Source organism: Engraulis encrasicolus, chromosome 21, assembly GCF_034702125.1.
Source record: "Engraulis encrasicolus isolate BLACKSEA-1 chromosome 21, IST_EnEncr_1.0, whole genome shotgun sequence".
Lineage (NCBI taxonomy): Eukaryota > Metazoa > Chordata > Actinopteri > Clupeiformes > Engraulidae > Engraulis > Engraulis encrasicolus.
Genome location: NC_085877.1, coordinates 38,813,519 through 38,823,518, shown reverse-complemented (window position 1 = coordinate 38,823,518; position 10,000 = coordinate 38,813,519). Strand labels below are relative to the sequence as shown.

The following is a 10,000-nucleotide window of genomic DNA, read 5'->3' as shown; positions in this document are numbered from 1 at the left end:
GTGTGTGTGTGTGTGTGTGTGTGTGTGTGTGTGTGTGCGTGCGCGTGGGATGGAGTGGGTGGGGGGAGTTAACTTTTTCGGGTTATTCCTGTAGGGTCCGACAGTGTGTGTGTGTGTGTGTGTGCGTGTGCGTGTGTGTGTGTGTGTGTGTGTGTGTGTGGGATGGAGTGGGTGGGGGGAGTTAACTTTTTCGGGTTATTCCTGTAGGGTCCGACAGTGTGTGTGTGTGTGTGTGTGTGTGTGTGTGTGTGTGTGTGTGTGTGTGTGTGTGTGTGTGTGTGTGTGTGTGTGTGTGTGTGTGTGTGTGTGTGCGTGGGATGGAGTGGGTGGGGTGAGTCAGTCAACTTTTGGGGTTATCCCTATAGGCTCCAGCAGTGTGTGTGTGTGTGTGTGTGTGTGTGTGTGTGTGTGTGTGTGTGTGTGTGTGTGTGTGTGTGTGTGGGGGGGTACGTACACACACAGCTGGAGTCCAGCTTTGGGGGCTCCTAGTAGGGGGTCCTTGTGGAGCATATCTAACTTACTGTCCGTCCGTCCGCCTGTCTGTCTGCCTGTCCAGCCACCCGACATTTCCTGTCTGTCTGCCAGCCTCGTACTGTCGTCCTCTGACTAACTGGCTTCCTACCTCGCCGTCTGTGTTTCCTTCTTCAATATCCAACTTACAATGTGAGTGACGCATTGGGATGGGAAATACGGTATATATCAGACATGTGGACTCGAGTCCAGTGACTTGGACTCGAGTCTGACTCGAGTCAGCGGTGTGAAGACTTGCGACTTGAAATTTCAAGATCAGAAAAGACTTGCGACTCGACTCGACTTGCACGCCTTTGACTCGGGACTCGACTTGGACTTGACAGTTGTAACTTTCAATGACTTGGCGTGACTCGCCATGTTGGGTCTAAAAAAAAAAGTCGAAGTCCAACCCTTGTTTTCAGAATGCAACAGCCCGCCCACATTCTTTGTTTGAATCACGTCATTGTCCTAAGCGGTGCCATTGGCGGCAAGATGCGGCCGGACGCGGCTGGTCTGGACGCGGTGACCAGCGGCAACCATTTGCGAGTCTCCAGAACAAACATCGCCTACATTTTAAACCATCGCGGAAGTTAATTTATCTCCCTCTCAGCCCAACTCATTTTGCATTCTTAATAGGGTAGGCTATGGAAGTTTGCACTGTGATCAACAAATATTTTCTATCAATGTTGTAGGAAGTGTGTGTGGTGGGGCGCTCTGATGTGCAACACGCGTCTGTAGGCTACACACGTGAAGCTCTCGCTCTCTCGCCCCTCGCTTACGACAGAAATTCAGTGAGAACCAAGCTGTCTAAATGGTTAGCTAAATGGTGATGGACATTGATTGTTGAACTAGGCTATTTAAGCAGTTGAAATAGCCTAAAAAACACACACACTGCTGACATAACCGAACCACAGGACTTAATCTATTGTTGTTTTATAAAAGAGTACACCTATCCATTTTGCTTTCCCTTTCCTTTATGAATGCGCTTGCCTTCAGCCCCCGAAGGCTGTTACAGTATGTTCCGCTCCCACACATTATACTTGCGAGTCAGTCACTTCAAAGTGCAGCCTTGTGAATAATTTCCACCATCGCGGACAAAAGCACGTTATGATGGATATGTGGCGAGGTAAACGTTACGAATATGGCCTGCTTTTAAGTTTCCCCCAACCCAGGATGTGTCCGTACGCTATGGCTTGATATCCCAGGGCTATTTCACGACCACAACTCCACGCGCTGAAAATGCATGTTAAGCTCGCGCTTCTCAGTCTAGAAAGAGTAACCTCTCGGTAACATTCTTTGCATTGACCAGCCACCATCGGTTGAGTATTAGAATCAATACAAAAAGACACGTTTATACATGTCTTAGTCTTCCAGCATGCAATCGAAAATAGGCGAGCAGAGGACACTTGGTCTTGCATCCATCAAAAGAGCTCCACCGGTTGCCTACTTTAGATGCTGGGTGAATGGTTCCAAAGAGAAATAATTTAGCCTATAGCCTATTCATGACAGTCTTGCAAAGAGACAAACGACCAAAATTGTCAAATAATTGGTCAAGGCGCGAGATGAGGAATACTTCATGGCTATTGGAAAAACTTTGAAGAAACTAAGCGTAAGCAACACTGCTTCCCGCGAAGCTTGCGCTTGAGGGCTATAAACAAGCTATGCGCCCCGAAACTCACTGCTTGTTGTCCGATGACTTGAATCGAAACATTTCTAAGGACATCAGGGCTATTTTTGATTCCTGGAATACCGCCTCAGCCAGCTGAAAGCAGAGTAGCAGTGTCCCATGTGTCAAATGGTAAGATAATGCCATACCTGTTCCTTGAAAGTTTTAAAACTCAGCCTTGACACACTATCATGTCAGCCACATCAGTTCAAACGCAATCTTTAATGCAGCCTCTCGTGAAGTTTATGTAATGCGAGGTAGAGGTTGCAAGCTACTGCTGAGCAGCGCAAGACATGGGTATGGGTCGGCTCCCGTGGATAAAAAGCATGTTCCCTCTCGCGCGCGAACCTTGTATCTCGTGGTGTCGACACCGCTTTATCTTATGTTTCTCACAGTTCGAACTACATGCTTTGTTTGGTATTTTGGGGGAGTTTGGAGTCGCAATTACCGCTGCTTGGAAATTACACGTTAGAGCTACACGACGCCAGCACTGGAGAACTGGGATGTAACCCTGTTATCCAAATTAACACAATTTAGGAAACATAGAAACAGAACTTTGTTTGGCCACAATCTATGACCTGGACGGTGAACGTAATCTTTTTGAAGAGGCATGAACAGCATACAAGTGCCTTTGTGGGGGAGGAGAGGGCGATTGGGGAGAACAGGGAGACGTGAGCATGGCGCGAGGCGCATATTCGTTCGGGAAAAATGAGAGCGAAATGTTGGATAGGGCATTAGAACTACACACCTTCCTTCTTCCTACACTGTAGAAGCGCAGAACAAGGTTGCCTCGTTGCCATAACAGGCATTCTGCAGCGCTAACGCCATGTTTAATTGACAGCGTGCTGGCGAATAGTCTAGTAGCCTAATATACTTAACAAGACGTGGATTAATGACTGCAAACGAAGTTCTAGTTAACTTGGACTGTGACGCAGTAAAAATGGTTGGTCATGGGCCATTGCGGCGAGAATGTGAGGGGGAAAGCGACAATGCCGATATCAGCTTCAACAATAGTAGAGTAGAGTAGTAGAGTAACTTTATTGATCCCCAGGGGGAAATTCAGGAAATTCATCATTACTTTACCAGGAATTTAATCCAACTAACTAGGCCTACTTTGTCCTCATTTCTTAGCCCATATGGACAAGTGTCTACTAGGCTAAATACTGTTGGCACGTAGCCTACAGCAGACTATAGCCTAGTGCTGCACCATGCATGTGCTCATTGGTGGGTTCACAGTTAGTCGAGTGTTACACTACAGTAAAGAGAGGGGGGGAGGGTGGGTAGCACCTGTAAGACATGAATAGGCTACTACTTTCACCCTTGGCCTTTGTGGGTAAATTCAAACATAGTATGCTGAAAGTGTGAATCCGCGTTTTCAGGTCGGAAGTGTAATATGCCCCCCTAATGTCTTGACAAAACCTTCCAGCCAAAGCTGTCAGCGGCCCTGCCTGTGCTCCTAGTGAAAAAGTTAACCATAGTCCTGTCCTTAGCGTCATTATGCTAGAGTCTAACTTACAACCTTGACTAGATATGACCGGCCCACCACCAAGACCAGGGTGGAGTAGTGGAATAGGTTTATGCCATCAGATGATGGAACGGACACACACACACATACGCACACATTCTTGCAAACAGGACTATTTGCCCACTGGACAGTAAATATTTGGCATATGGTTGCTCCTTTGTTTAAGTACAAATTCACATGAAATGTATTTTTATGTGAAAAAAAATATGAAATTAAATGTCATTTTACATACACAGCACAAGCAGTAGTTTGGTTTAGACTGATTTCTCAGCAACTGTTTTAGTAATTGTCATCTTTTTCTCAGGTCTCATTATTATACTAATGAATTTATGATCGAAATTGTGATTGCAAATAGAAAATCCCTTTGTGACTTGTTAAGGACTTGAAAAAAAATGAGACTTGGACTTGGACTTGACTTGACTGGGGTACGACTTGGACTTGGACTTGACTTGGTCAGATGTGTCTTGACTTGTGACTTGACTCGGACTTGAGTGGAAAGACTCGAGACTTACTTGTGACTTGCACATTAGTGACTTGGTCACACCTCTGGTATATATAGTCATTTACAATGCCAGACCGATGAATCAATGGATGAAATGAATGAAAGCCAATATGAACTGCATGGAGGCTACTCCTACAGTACCTCACGCTCTGCATGGCTGGACTGGGCCAAAAAACATCAAGCCAGGCATTTTCAGCCAAGACCACAATGCAAGGCATTGGGCTAGATAAAGAAGCCTGTGACTTATTGTCCGTCCATCTGTCTGTCTGTCTGTCTGTCTGTCTGTCTGTCTGTCCGATGATATTTCCTGTCTGTCTGCCAGCCTCGTACTGTCGTCCTCTGACTAACTGGCTTCCTACATCGTCGTCTTTCCTTCTTCAATATCCAACTTATGTGAATGACACATTGGGATAACAAATGCAGTATATAGTCATTTACAAGGCCAGAATGATGAATCAATCGATGAAACAATAAAAGCCAAGGCTTATGGAGGTTACTCCTACAGTATTGCTATGGAGCTCTGCAGGGCTGGACTGGGCCAGAAAACATCAAGCCAGGCATTTTCAGCCAAGACCACACTGCAAGGCGGGGTAGATAAAGAAGCCTGTGACTTATTGTCCGTCCATCTGTCTGTCTGTCTGTCTGTCTGTCAGTCTGTCCTGTCGGACATTTCCTGTCTGTCTGCCAGCCTCGTACTGTCGTCCTCTGACTAACTGGCGTCCTACAGTATGTCGCAGTCTTTCCTTCTTCAATATCCAACTTATAATGTGAGTGACGCATTGGGATGGGAAATACGGTATATATAGTCATTTACAATGCCAGAACGATGAATCAATGGATGAAACAAATAAAAGCCAAGGTATATGGAGGCTACTCCCTTACGCTCTGTCTCTCTCTAACTGTCTGTTTCACTGACATCCTATCTATCTTTATTCCTATCTCTCTTCTTCTAAGCTATAGTCTGGTGCAGGTCATGTCTTTACTTTTCAATGTAGCCTTCTTTGTACATGGTCCCCGACTAAATAAACCAACTAAACTGTCCCTCTCTCTGTCTGTCTGTCTGTCTGTCTGTCTGTCTGTCTGTCTCTCTGTCTGTCTGTCTGTCTGTCTGTCTGTTTCTCTATATTCCTGTGCAACTGGCTCCCTGTCTCACTGCCTCAGTATCTCACCTGTCTCTGCCTGTCTCTGTCTGCCAGTCTTGTAAAAAAAAAAAAAAGGGAAGAAATATCTGCACGCCGTACAAGGCCCCTTGCTATGATTTGATGAAAAACAGCACAACGCTTTGACCTAAATCATCAGATGCCTCTTCTTTCCAATCATACAGGCTGTCTGTCTTGATGTCTTACTATCTCTCTACCTACTAATGTAAGTGTCATCCAGTCTGGCAGGTGATGAAGTCCTTTGCACATCAACATAGCAAGTTTTAAAAAAAACAAAACTTTTTGAACCAAGGATGTGCGCCGCTATCCCTGTCTTACTGTTATGTGCACATTTGCCTTCCTCTGTCTACCAGCCTAACTGTCTTTCTTGTCTACATTATCACTGTAAAACATTGCAGCACAGTTATACTTAAAATATTGAGTTGCCCTGCTGCCTTAGGTTTGTAAGTTAACTCAACTTGAGACTTTGGTTTCTCAATTGACACAATGCAATGAAGCCGATTGGAGCCAATTTGGATTGGAGCCAATTTTTGGTCCCCTAGGTAGGGGAAATTCTTTCTCTGCATTTATCCCATTTGGACTAGTGAATCACATTGAAGTACACACACTAGTCACAAGTATCAGCTTCAAGTTGCATTTACTTAGAAACTTATGGCTGCAGGGCAACTTACTTTTTAAAGTTTAACTGGCCAGCAGGGTTTCACAGTGTACTGTCTCTCTCTATATGTACGTGTTATTTAAGTGTCAGTTAGTGATGAAGCCGTTTCCACATCAGCCTTGTGAGTCATTTCTTAGCTACACCCTTTGCCTGAACTAGGACTAGGGTTGCCAGATGAGACTAATGATTTCCAGTCAGCAAAAATGCTCAAAACCCGCTTGGAAGCATGATATCCTGCCCGATTTCAGTTGAATTCTATCCATTTCTATGGCCATTCATTTGTAGGAAAAACCCACCAAAATGCCCTATTTACCCGTTTTCTTTCTACCCACAGACAGGCATCCTGAGCAAGCCCAGTTTGGGGTGGGAAAACACCCAATCTGGCAACACTGACTAGGACATGCTCTCGCCTGCACCCAGTTGCCCCACGGGGCCCTACAGCCACAGACCATAAACCAAGACGGATATTCGATCTGGCATGTGTCTTCCAAAGACGCCTCAAAGTTTCCCCAGCAAAAAGCGAATCCTGTCATGATGACTTTTTTTTTAGATTAAAAAACCCCAAAACAGCCAGACCTCGTTTCTACTTAAAAGGAAGAGATGATAAGGTAAAAAGGTGTTCACACACCTGGACTAATTGATTTCGACAGGTAGGTACCATAACAGCTGATAGACAGAGGATATTTGATCTAGCATGTGTCTTCCAAAGAAGCCTCACAGTTTCCCCAGCAAAAGCGAATCCTGTCATGATTACTTTTTTTTTTTAGCCAGACCTCGTTTCTACTTAAAAGGAAGAGATGATGATCAGGTAGAAAGGTGTTCACACACCTGGACTAATTGATTTCGACAGGTAGGTACCATAACAGCCGGTAGAGGATATTTGATCTAGCATGTGTCTTGCAGAGCCCTCAGTGTTTCCACTGCAAAAGTGAATCCTGTCATGAATCCTGACTGTTTTTTATACTAAATGTTTCTAAAGTAGTCATATTTAATTACTACCTTGAAGAAAGGTGTTCACACACCTGGGTAAATTGATTTTGACAGGTAGGTAATATAGAAGTCTTAACGTCGTATTTTCTCATGGGACCACCAGCAGACTCATCACAGCATCTTGAACAACACCCAGCAAGGTACATACAAACACTGAATGAAATTAAATTAATTAAATGTTTAAATTCAAAAACATGTCCAGTGATCCAGAAAACGGGCTGCCTTTAATTGGAATTCTCTTGGACAGTTGGACACACACACACACACACACACACACACACACACACACACACACACACACACACACGCACACACACACGCACACACACACGCACACACACACACACTTGTTGCGCGAACATACTGTAAAATGTTTTGGCTAACCAAATAAAAGTGATTTCTTGTTATACATATTTCAACAACTTAAAGTTACATCCAGATAATTGCGTGCAGAGTTTTGGGGGAAAAAAGGGACTGAAATTTGAGTGTAAAGAAGGAATTGAGCTTGTAGTTGTTCAGCGGAGTTGGTAAACGGGTGAGATGTTTTCAGAGTTGTGTGTCAAGTACCAGAAATTGCTAGCCAGGCTGTGCCCTCTTAGTGACGCAACTCTTTCGGCGTTGCAACTAGTCAGGTCAAGAGCAATGCAAAGTACTGTCTGAGTTCCCGCAAATACAGGAACTCCTCCACTTTGTCTATGAGCAAACAACCATAAGCAAACCAAGGGAGGCAGGTCAACCATGTCGTTTGGGAAACGTTAATTGTTATGCTCTTGGTCAGACCAAGTCTCGAAGAGATTTGAACGTCGATGATAATCAGGCTAAGAAATTGCACAATCAAGAAAACTGCAATATCAACAGGTGCTTTCTGAAGGTGGCTTACACAGTGTATATTTATAGCTTAGTGATATGGGAATCTAAAGTTTGATGCCAGGAAAGCCATGCACGCAGTGGGAGAGAGCACGTACACACACACACACACACACACACACACACACACACACACACACACACACACACACACACACACACACACACACACACACACACACACACACACACAACTTCTCTCTCTCTCTCTCTCTCTCTCTCTCTCTCTCTCTCTCTCTCTCTCTCTCTCTCTAACGCATACAGAATTGTCTCGTGCCCTGGCTTGTTGGCTTGCGCCCGTGGCCAGGGGTGACGACCTCCTCTTGTGTCCAAGTCAAACTAGACGCTCCGGGTAAACTAGGGGTTTGAAACTAGACCAGGGGTCCCCAACCTTTCTGGGTCTGAGGGCTACCAAGGGCTACCCGAGGGCTACTGAGGGCTACCCGAGGGCTACTTCTGTTCAAAATCCTCTACTGATGTCTTGTCATCANTCTCAAATCACACTATTATTGAATGATTATTTGCTTATAGGTTATAAAAAATAAATAATCTCGTATTTAAATTCAGAAAAGCATTAACTGTGATTAAATCTGGCTGTCGTCACTGTTTAATGACATTCTTGGTGGGCACCTCAGAAGTTCCTGGAGGGCTACAAGGGCGCCCGCCGGCACCACGTTGGTGACACCTGAACTAGACGCTCCGGGTAAACTAGGGGTTTGAAACTAGACGCTCCGGGTTTGGAAAGAAATCCGCTCAGAACGGAACGCCGAGCACGGGGTTCTGATCCGCCGGGAATCCCGACGGACCAAATGCGGGCAGTTGACGTGTTTGTCTACCCGCCAGGTCCTACCCTCTCTGCTACGGCAAGCGTGTGTGTGTGTGTGTGTGTGTGTGTGTGTGTGTGTGTGTGTGTGTGTGTGTGTGTGTGTGTGTGTGTGTGTGTGTGTGTGTGTGTGTGTGTGTGTGTGCATGCGTTTCTGCGTGTTTGTGTGTATGTGTGTGTGTGTGTGTGTGCGTGTGTGCTTCTGTGGGTGCATGTGTGTGTGTGTCTGTGTGTGTCTATGTATGTGTGTGTGTGTGCTTCTCAGGAAGGGGTACACAACAGCTTAGGGGCTACAGGGGTACACACACGCGGCTTTGGTGGTGAGGGGGCACAGGTTTCTTCTTCACGGGTAATCTTTATGGATACTTAAATGAGTGCGTAGATATCAAGATGGCGGTACATGTGGGGGATTAGGTGGTGAGAATCTGGGGAATGGAACAGTTACTTATTGAAAAATAAAATGCAGAGCATTTTGGTGTAAGCTACATAATATTGGCATTTCTTATTTTTTATTTGTTATGAAAGTCAGTAAGCAAAAGAAAACAAAGAAGATGAACTCTTGCTCTACTTAACTGGTTTACTCTCTGTAGTTCTTTCCACAAAAGTGCTTCTCAGAGCTACACAGGGCTTGAATAGTGACAAACAGGGATGGATTACTGCAAGGGCCTACCGGGCCAGGCCCAGGGGCCCAAGAGTCCAGAGGGCCCTGAGGCCCAATCCTCTAAATTTCCATTCTCATGTTGTTGTGTAAAATCACACTTTTAACAACTCTATTTTCACATATTTTCAGGGGGGAAACACCTGACTGCCCAACAATATAGGATCTCTAACATCTGGAGGGGGCCCTTTCTTGCTGTCTGGCCCAGGGGCCCATGGAGTCATGATCCATCCCTGGTGACAAACCACTGATAGGATAGACCTTATTCAATGCTAATTCTACACATTCATTTTAATGCACTATCTTTTAGCGCAATCCAGAAAGACAAAAAGAAAACACAAGAAAAGAAAAACATGAGCCTGCTCTTTTCTGTTGTTCTGTTCAAACAAGCAGGGTTACACAGGGTTACCTAGGGTTTTGGTGGTGAGAAACCACGTAGAACATCTCTAATTACATAAAACATTGAATTATTTCATACGTGCTATCGACATCTCTTGTTTGAGCCAGAAACAGCTTTCAATCTCTCTCTCTCTCATTTTAAATAAACCACATCAAACGGTCTCTTTGGATCAAATTTACTGAACAAATAAACTGGGATACTCTCTACTTTCCTTTTTGAGAAAAAGTACATTGAACTGTTT

General features: G+C 44.8%; 1 protein-coding gene across 1 annotated transcript in view; it reads right to left on the bottom strand.

Annotated features, from left to right (window-relative positions):
• Positions 1 to 10,000, bottom strand: part of tnfsf10l (TNF superfamily member 10, like) — an 88,351-nt gene that overhangs the window by 65,205 nt on the left and 13,146 nt on the right. The gene's annotated exons all lie outside the window — the stretch shown is intronic.